General features: G+C 43.1%; 1 long non-coding RNA gene across 2 annotated transcripts; it reads right to left on the bottom strand.

Moving 5' to 3' along the window:
- Positions 1-625: 625 nt before the first annotated feature.
- Positions 626-9,872, bottom strand: LOC115892640. 2 transcript variants are annotated; one of them, XR_004052503.1, is made up of 4 exons: positions 9,325-9,872; positions 2,468-2,706; positions 2,083-2,245; positions 626-1,401 (listed from the first exon to the last, which is right to left on the bottom strand). It is a non-coding gene; the product is annotated as an uncharacterized LOC115892640 (long non-coding RNA). The 2 variants fall into 2 exon arrangements; XR_004052502.1 differs by lacking the exon at positions 9,325-9,872 and having other exon boundaries at positions 2,468-3,120.
- Positions 9,873-10,367: the final 495 nt, after the last annotated feature.

Raw genomic sequence — 10,367 nt, forward strand, 5'->3', positions numbered from 1 at the left:
GGGAGACTGAGGTGGGCGGATCATTTGAGATCAGGAGTTTGAGACCAGCCTGGCCAACATGGTAAAACACTATCTCTACTAAAAATACAAAAAAAATTTAGCCAAGTGTGGTAGTGGACGCCTTGTAATCTCAGCTACTCGGGAGGCTGAGGTAGGAGAATCGCTTGAACCCTGGAGGCAGAGGTTACAGTGAGCCGAGATCCCACCACTGCACTCTAGCCTGGGTGACAGAGCGAGACTCCATCTCAAAAATAAAATAAAAATAAAAACATATGATTTTTGTTATCCTCTTTCCATTCCTTCTTTGGTTTTCATTGCTGTCTGCCCCAGTCCAGGGTCCAAGTGGCCATTGTGGGGAAGAGCCTAAGTCCTTCCATGACACTTCCTTTCTTTTTTTTTTTTTTAGACAGTCTTGCTCTGTCGCCAGGCTGGAGTGCAGTGGCGTGATCTTGGCTCACTGCAACCTCCGCCTCCCAGGTTCAAGCAATTCTTCTGCCTCAGCCTCCTGAGGAGCTGAGATTACAGCTGCCTGCCACCACGTCCGGCTAATTTTTTGTATTCTTAGTAGAGACAGGGTTTCACCATGTTGGCCAGGCTAGTCTCGAAATCCTGACCTCAGGTAATCTACCAGCCTCGGCCTCCCAGAGTGCTGGGATTACAGGCATGAGTCACCATGTCCGGCCTTCCATGACGCTTTTAAGACTACTGTTAGCACTCAGAGGGTGTGGGTCTGTCGGCGTCTTCAAAGTGAAACAGCTACAAGAGAAACCATCTCGCTATACGGGATTGTCTGTGTCAATTCCCTGTCACCACCATTCCCTTCGAAGCTTTCCTCTGGTTGGCAGAGACTTCCCAGAAGCCCCTTCCTTGTGTGGTTCTTGCTTTGTTCCCCAGTGAGAGGCTCTAGAGAAAGATCTAGAAGTCAGGAGAGAAGGAGAGGACACTGTCTTCTGAAGGTGCCAGTAGCCAAGTGTGGGGCAAGTGAGATGCCCAGCCCCTCCCTTGGGAGCTCTTGAAAGTCATCCTTGCCCGTTAGTGACAGCTTCTCCCACCCACTGGTGGCTTCCCTGGCTTTTGCTCTGCATGCTCTTTCCACAGTTGTTTTGGTTTTAAAAGGGGTTTTTGGAGAACAAATATGTGAATATAGGAATCTGGAATTGTTCCTTTCATCTTTTTAGATTTGAAGGCCACAGCGACTTCATTGCCAGTGGAAAGTGAGATGCTAGCCGTTCATGACGTGCTTTGACAAATCAGTTACCTAAATTAGAATCTGTAATTGCCTGGGGTCAGCTGCCTATGGCAAGCAAGGCCTTGGGACATCAAGTAGCTGTTGTAACAGAACGTTGTAAGATTCTTATATTAGATTCTTCTTGTAGAATGGGCTGGATTTTTCTGACCATACTGGAAAAAGTGGAGGAAAAAAAAAAAAGAAACAAATTTAGGGCTGTAAATTTCCAATGGAAGGCAAAGATAGACAACCAGATAATTATTAGATTACTCTGAAATAACTCATTATTTCTTATGGTCACAGGGCCAAGATTTCTTTTCTCTATCTCTCTTTCAGTCTCTTTTTTTTTTTTTTTTTTTTTTGGAGTATAGTGGCATGATCACAGCTCACTGCAGCCTTTACCTCCCAGGCTCAAACGATCCTTTCACCTCAGCTTCCCAAGTAGCTGGGACCTCCAGGTACGCACCACCACACCTGGCTAGTCTGTAAAATTTTTTGTAGAGATGAGGGTCTCCCTATGTTGCCCCGGCTGGTCTTGAACTCCTGGGCTCAAGTGATCCTCTCACCATGATCTCCCAAAATGCTGGGATTACAGGCAGGGTCAGGATTTCTAAAAACCAAACTCCAAGTAAAATACAATACAAATTCATTTTGTGACCTGGCTAGATCTCTTCTGTAACAAGGGATTAATTAGGAAGGAGAGAGACTCTAAGAATTGGAATGTGGAAATTTGGGCAGATTTTGATAAATCTGAATACCTTGAACCCCAAACTTCGTCTCCCTAGTCATCAATAGCAGCTCTTTTCTATACTGGAGATCAATCTTCTTTTGCCTGAAGACTTTAATTAACTCACCTGAGGCTGCTGCCTTGAGCGGACTGTTGATTTTACTCCCAGCTTTTATTATTTTCAGAACCATAACATCCTGGCAGACCCTCGGGTAATGACGACCAAAACTGATCTGGGAGGAGGCATCCAAACAATTGCAAGACCTTTGCCAATTTATAATGTTGGAAACCTGGGGAATATGTGAAGGAATGAATTTCAGGCTGTGAGCCCAGGGCAGAAGGAACATAACGTTGAACAAACAGAATTGATGAAGATGGAAGCGCTGGCTAGAGAACCTGGCTTCAATCTGTCAGATGGAGCAGCTGGGGGCGGCTCTCATAACTCACTCGGTGCTGCAACCCCAACCCGGGGCCCATGGTCCATTAAATGCAGTCAGGATGCAGGCATTTACCTTGCTATATTACAGAGGAGGGGATCCAAGGCTTAGGCAGATAGGAACGTTGAAGTGTATTTATGGTGCGCAACCTGCTCAGCCTTCCCGGGGGATGATACAGAGGATGGTGTCTTCATTAAGCCTTTTAAAAAATACTTTGGTGTGATGAGACACAGTGAGGCCTATTGGGGATGGAGAAACCTAGTTCCAGTCGGTCATCCGGGGACAGGGAGCTACACTATGGTGCAGATGTGCAGCTGCACAGAGACAAAAATATTATGTAATGAGCATGCGGAATGCCTGCTTAGAGTGAATTGTTGTTAGAACAAGTTCATAACAAGACATAATTTATAACGATGTGCAAACACTTGCTGACTGCTAGATGAAATACACAGTTAGCCTGTAAAATATCTTACCAAAACCAGTTCAACGGGAAATAGAGGCTGAGTGCGTTGGCTCACACCTGTAATCCCAGCACTTTGGGAGGCCAAAGTGGATGGATCGCTTGAACCCAGGAGTTCAAGACCAACCTGGGCAACATAGTGAGACTCTGTCTCTACAACAAAGAAACCTTAAAAAACAAATAATTAGTCAGGCTTGGTGACGTGTACGTGTGGTATCAACTACCCAGGAGGCTGAGATGGGAGGATTGCTTGAGCCCGGGAGGTCAAGGCTGCAGTGAGCCATGATCATGCCACTGTACTCCAGCCTGGGTGACAGAGCAATACCCTATTTCTAAAAAAAAAAAATAAAATAAAAGGAATTAGAAATGCTAGTAAGAAAGAAAAAAGATGAGAATGTTTATGATGTTTATTTTAATCTGATGCCCAACTTAATACTAAGCTTTGGAAACCCATGTGGAGGTTGGCTGAAGGCAGAGACAGGCTCGGCTCCTTGGAGTGGCATTTGCCTTGGACACAGAAACTTCAGAGGTGAATGCCAGTAGTCATGTAGAAAAAGAAAGAGTATTTTCAGAAAGCAACAAGTCTCCTTTTAAATGGCAAAATACCAAAGAATAGAATAATTATAGAAAAAGTGGAAAGTGTATTTAATAATTAATCACTTATAAATGCATCAGGCCTAGACGGTTTAATAGGCATGCTCTTTTGTTTCTAAGTTCATTAAAAATGTGAAGTTCTTACAAGGCAGATTACTTTTTGAGTAACAGATAATCCTCATGCTATTTAAATAATACCAATGGAAAGATAAAGAAGGAAGGAAAATCTCCCAAGTCGTTCAATGCAGCTATCATATCTTAAAACGTGGGATGAAACCACACAAGGCCCTTTAGAAAGAAAACCCGAGATCGAGAGGATGAAGGCTCTTTGTACAATGAAGGTCACCTAGCTGCTAATCAGAAGTAGCACGCAGGCTAGGGTTTAAAGCTAGAGAAAAGCCTGAAAGCCAACAGTGTGGTTTTTTTTTTTTTTTTTTTTTTTTTTTTTTTTTTGGAGACGGAGTCTGGCTCTGTCGCCAGGGCTGGAGTGCAATGGCCGGATCTCAGCTCACTGCAAGCTCCGCCTCCCGGGTTCCCGCCATTCTCCTGCCTCAGCCTCCCGAGTAGCTGGGACTACAGGCGCCCGCCACCTCGCCCGGCTAGATTTTTGTATTTTTTTTGGTAGAGACGGGGTTTCACCGTGTTAGCCAGGATGGTCTCCATCTCCTGACCTCATGATCTGCCCGTCTCGGCCTCCCAAAGTGCTGGGATTACAGGCTTGAGCCACCGCGCCCGGCCAACAGTGTCGTTTTACCTGAACTTAAACTCCTGTCTCCCAGAAAAAAAAAAAAAAAAAAAGAGCACTGCTGATGTTAATAAACACATTAATTTACTCATTGTTGCACGTATTAAGTCTCTTTGAAAAGTGTAATTATTTCAAATGCATGTGAAACATTGCTGAGGCTAAATTACATAATTCATGAACATTGATGATGGCTCGAAAATTAGTCAGCATATATAAATGATTCAACAGTAAGCTTAGCAGATTTCTACAAAAAAGCATGATATTCATAAACTGTGAAACCTCAGTGGATAATTGCAGCATTAAGAGATCTCTACTGTTCTCTTTTTATGGTACCAGAATTTTTGAATATATGGTATTTGACAGCTTTTTAAATCTTGAAATCTAAGTGTAAAACAATTCTTTTTGTTTATTTTTCTTTTGCACTTTTTATTTTTTAGTGACAGGGATTTGCTCTGTTGCTCAGGCTGGAGGGCAGTGGTGTGATCACAGCTTACTGTAGCCTTCAACTTCTTCTTTTTTTTAAAATTTGACACGGAGTCTTGCTCTGTTGCCCAGGCTGGAGTGCAGTGGTACAATCTTGGCTCATGGCTAATTTCCACCTCGCCTCCTGGGTTCAAGTGATTCTCCTGCTTCAGCCTCCTGAGTAGCTGGGATTACAGGCATGTGCCAACACACCTGACTAATTTGTGTATTTTTAGTAGAGACGGGGTTTCACCAAGTTGGCCAGGCTGGTCTTGAATTCTTGACCTCAGGTGATCTGCCTGCCTCAGCCTCCCAAAGTGCTGGGACTACGTGTGTGAGCCACTGTGCTCAGCCTGTAGCCTTGAACTTCTGGGCTTGAGTGATCCTCCTGCCTCAGCCTTCCCAGTAGCTGGCACTAAGAAAGGAGATCACCACGTTTCCTGCTGCCCTTCTCTCCCCCACTTTTGCCTAGTTTGTAAGACAGGAGAAAAGGGAGAAAGCAAAATTTGGAAAGAAACAGAAGCTAAATGGCCAGACAACCTTGGCACCACCACCAAGCCCTAGGAGTTAAAATAATAATAACAATAATAATAATATTAACCCCTGACCTAAACTACTTGTGTTATTTGTAAATTCCAGACATTGTATACAGTAGCATTACAAAACTTTCTGTTCTGTTAGCTGATGCATGTAGCCCCCAGTCACATTCCCCATGCTTGCTTGATCTATCACGACCCTTTCACATGGACCCCTTAGAGTTGTAAGCCCTTAAAAGGGCCAAAAATTTCTTTTTCAGGGAGCTCAGCTCTTAAGATGCAAGTCTACCGAAGCTCCTGGCTGAATAAAGACTCCTTCCTTCTTTAATCCACTGTCTGAGGAGTTTTGTCTGTGGCTCGTCCTCCTACAGCACTAAGGTGCACACCACCATGCCTGGCCAATTAAAAAAGATTTTTGTTGCCCAGGCTGGTCTCAAACTCCTGGGCTCAAGCAATCCTCTCACTTCAGCCTCCTGAGTAGCTGGAACTACAGGCTCACACCAACATGCCCAGCAAGAATGTTTTTTATTATATTACATTTACTGTTAACTACCTCTACCACATTCTGTAAATCTGATAAAGTTAGTATAGAAAGGGATTTGTAGACTAACCTTACTTACAAGTGCAGACACAAAACCATCAATAAAATATTGGAAAATCAAATCTGGTAATATTTTAAAGGAATCTGACCAGGTAGAATTCATTTCAACAATGCCAGCGTGGGACATCAATCAGCACAAGAAATTGCAGGAAAATCCCTGTAAAGCAGTCTCACAGCATCAGATGACCCCCTGTAACCCAGGGCAGTTGTTGTCTCCCTCATGGGTTTGGGGTTTTAAGGGATTGTCCCGATGCTGAGGCTTCCATGTCACCACGCTGGGAACTGTCAAAGCGAAAATTGCACCAGACACAATTAACAGGCAGGGAAGACTTTATTCAAGACGACTGCAATAGAAGAGAGAGACCAGAACCAAGCCTGACTTCAACTCTGTGGAAAGAAGGGTGGCAGGGTGTTTTAGCACCGGGTTGAGGGGGAGATCATGGGCCATTTCTGTTTCCCAACTGGCTTTACCCAAAGGAAAAGTAAAGTTTCTCATAGCTTTATGACAGGGAATAGTTTTCCAACTGCCAACCAAAGTTAGGCTCTTACCCTCCCATGGGACAGAGAGATAGGGTGATATATTCCTTGGTGATTACTAAATTTTGAAGGGATGGCTCCTTGGGAAAGACAGTCCTGGATTGTAAACCTAGAAAGAGACTTTTTAATTTATTATTTACTTATTTATCTATTTATTTATTTTTTGAGACAGAGTCTCACTCTTGTCTCCCAGGCTGGAGTGCCATGGCACAATCTTGGCTCACTGCAGTCTCTGCCTCCTGGGTTCAAGGGGTTCTCTTGCCTCAGCCTCCTGAGTAGCTGGGATTACAGATGCACACCATTATGCCCGGCTAATTTTTGTATTTTTAGTAGAGATGGGGGTTCACCATGTTGGCTAAGCTGGTCTCAAACTCCTGACCTCAGGTGATCTGCCCACCTCGGCCTCCCAAAGTACTGGGATTACAGGTGTGAGACACTGTGCCCGGCCAGCAAGAGGCTTTTGAAAAGATTTACCGACATCTCAAAGGGACAGATAAATCATTTTCAATGACAAGTTTTCTAAAGAAAATGCTCTAAAATAAGGGAGGTCAGGACCTAGAGTCAGTGAGAAGCTGTCTAAAGTCAAACCAAGCTGAGGGGAACATTAAGGGCATTTTGGTAGGAGCTCTCTGTCACCCGCCACTGGTGCCCAACCACAGAAGCCTTCTGGTGTGGTCTTGGTCTGAGGCTCATTTTCTTAAAACGCCTCACATGGCCAGTTGGAGATGGAGGCAGAAACATTTCCCTGGATGTAGATCCTTGACAGGTGAATGCCTGCTGTCATGAGTAGAATATTGTTTTAGTAGGATCAAGAGGACTTTTCAGGAAGCAATGCTAAGTCTCTCGAATGGTGAAGCATTTGGCATTCCCTATGCAATTTCTCTGAAGACAGGTGTGTGCACCACCAAGAATTTGTCAACATTGTTTTGAACTTTCTAGCAATTGCGACTGAATAGGAATAATAAGTAAAATAAGTATTAAAAATAAGAGACAAGGCTCATAATTTGAAGAAGATATGCTTGTATGTCTAGAAAGCATGTAAGATTTAAATAAGAATTATTCAACAAACAAGACTTCGAGAAGGTACTGGGTATAAACTCATGATACAAATATCAGTAGCTTTTCTTTGCACTAAAAATAATCATTTGCAATAAAATAGGTTGGGAAGATATTAGCCACAAAAGAGGAAAATGAAGAAAGCAAGGAAGGAAGGAAGGAAGGAAGGAAGGAAGGAAGGAAGGAAGGAAGGAAGGAAGGGAGGGAGGGAGGGAGGGAGGGAGGGAGGGAGGGAGGGAGGGAAGGAAGGAAGGAAGGAAAAAGAAAAAGAGAGAGAGAGAAAGAAAGAAAGAAAGAAAGAAAGAAAGAAAGAAAGAAAGAAAGAAAGAAAGAAAGAAAGAAAGAAGAAAGAAAGAAAGAAAGAAAAAAGAAAGAAAGGAAAGAAAGAAAAGAAAGAAAGAAAGAAAGAAAGAAAAAAGAAAAAGAAAGAAAGAAAGAAAGAAAGAAAGGTGGGAGGAAGGTGGAAGAGAGAGAGAGAGAAAGTAGGCTGGCGCTGAAATCTTAAAAACCTGGAGATGAATGAATCTAATAAGAACCTAGGAAAAAGCTTTTAAAATTTGCTGACGTAAAATTCCCAAAATAAGTGGACATCCATAATTATTGGATCAAAAGAGCCAGTATTACAAAGTTGTCAAAACTGTCAGATCTTCCCAAATTAAGAATTAAATTTAGCGTAATTCCCATAAAAATTCAAAGAGGACATTTTTATGACTTGATAAATTGATTCTAACAATAATTTGGAAGAATAATAGCGTAATCACGTCCAATAAAATGTGGAAAAGGAAGACTAATGAATGAGGATGCCAAATATCAAAACACTCCATAAGTTATAGCAATTGGAAAAGCATGACATAGTCATGGGAATAGAGAAGTGTTCAGAGGAACAAATAAAATTTGTCTTATTTAGCTCTCACTACACATTGAACCTAAGATCCCATGGTACCAAAAGCATCAGAACTTTCTTCTTGTGCGAAGAGGGAATCATTCTTTCTTTCTTGTTCACTATTGTCTTTTATTATTATTATTATTACTATAGCAGACTATGGCCTGTAATCCCAGCTACCTGGGAGGCTGAGGCTGGAGAATTGCTTCAACCTGGAACCGGAGAGGTGGAGGTTGCAGTGAGCTGAGATCGCGCCACTGCACTCCAGCCTGGGTGACAGAGGGAGACTCTAAATAAATAAATAAATAAATAAAACTAAGCAGACTATGTCAAGGTCTTCATGTCCCTTCCCAGAAAATCTTGCCTTGACTTTAACAAGAAAAAATTGTACCATGTCTGCAAGTTCTTTGCTGAAAGTTGCCTTCTCAGAATTATGCTGAAAAGCCCTCTGTGCTTGGAATTCCACTTGCCTGCTGTATATATATGTATATACTTCACTTAAAAATCAGAGAAAAGTGACTGGGCACAGTGGCTCACACCTGTAATCCAAGCACTTTGGGAGGCCAAGGCAGGTGGATCACTTGAGGCCAGGAGTTCAGGACCAGACTGGTCAACATGGTGAAACCCTGTCTCTACTGAAAATATAAAAATTAGTGGGGCATGGTGGCGCACATCTGTAGGCTGGAGATGTGCTAGGTATAATCCCAGCTACTCAGGAGGCTGAAGCAGGAGAATCACTTGAACCTGGGAGGTGGAGGTTGCAATAAGCCAAGATCACACCACTGCACTCCGTCCTGGGTGATAGTGAGACTGTCTCAAAAAAAAAAAAAAAAAAAAAAAAAAAGAGAGAGAGAGAGAAAAGTGATTACATCATCCTAAGTGGTAAAAGACAATTGTGACAGAGTGTCACATGGGCCTAGAAACTCCTCCATTTCTCCATTGGGCTGTTGTGGGGACTCTCTTGCACATGGGCAGATACTGCTGGTGTTGCCATTGTGCAAAGGAGAGCTGGTGTAAAGCCAGACTCTAAGAATGTCCAGGAGACTGAAGAATCCCACCTTCAAGCAGAGGTCTGGAAGCAGTGCTGAGATGTCTTGTCTGGATTGTGCCTGACAATGTAATGAACAGAAAATAAAGAGGCACATTATTTGATGAGTCTCAGCCTCTTGGGGTTGCACAACCATTTCACAGGGATCAAGATGAATCACTTTGTCCTCTAGTCCAGCAAGGGGAGGCCTTCCCAACCTCAGCCAGTCCTAGGGGCACACCAGGAGCAGCAGAGGATGGCTTCCTAGAGCCCCAGCAGCCCTGGGACCTTGGAGATTGATGTTCTGGGCCTAGGAGGCAGATTTGGATCATGCCTCAGAATTCATCAAGCTGAGCCGCCCCCATGTAAGGCCTCTGGGAATAATCCCAACAGTTTCCACTTGTCAGCCTCCAGTTAGAGGGAGTCTGCCTCTCATGGTCAAAGTTGCCAGTCCCACAGACAAAACAATGGGGCAAGGCAGGTCCCCAAAGCCATCATGGAGACAGGATGGGTCCAGGATGAAACTTTCACTGCCCATTCATGGGAGGAGGAACCCCTGGAAAATGAAGGCAAGGGAACCGACCCGCTGCCTCTGTTTGAAAAGGGCCATCCTGCGATCTGAGATCAGAATTCTTTGATTACTTCGTTTGTATTAAAATGTCCCTTTTTACCAGCCTGGCCAACATGGTGAAACCCTATTTCTACTAAAAATATAAAAATTAGCTGGGCATGGTGGCACCTACCTGTAATCTCAGCTAGTTGGGAGGCTGAGGCACGAGAATTGCTTGAACCCGGGAGGTGGAGATTGCAGTGAGCTGAGATCATGGCACTGCACTCCAGCCTGGGTGACAGAGTGAGACTCTGTCTCAGAAAACAAAAAATAAAATAAAATAAAATGTCTTTTTTTAAAGTAGAAAATGATGTTGATAGTAAATATTTTCTTTTTTATTTAAAAATAAAATTGTATTTTTCTTTCCATTAAAAAAATTTTTTTACTCATCAGTATAATAGAAAACTGTTTAGAAACCACATCCGTAGAGGTATGGAAACAGAGAAGTAAGCTGTAATCAAGAA

This window comes from Rhinopithecus roxellana, chromosome 13 (genome assembly GCF_007565055.1).
Source record: "Rhinopithecus roxellana isolate Shanxi Qingling chromosome 13, ASM756505v1, whole genome shotgun sequence".
Taxonomy (NCBI): domain Eukaryota; kingdom Metazoa; phylum Chordata; class Mammalia; order Primates; family Cercopithecidae; genus Rhinopithecus; species Rhinopithecus roxellana.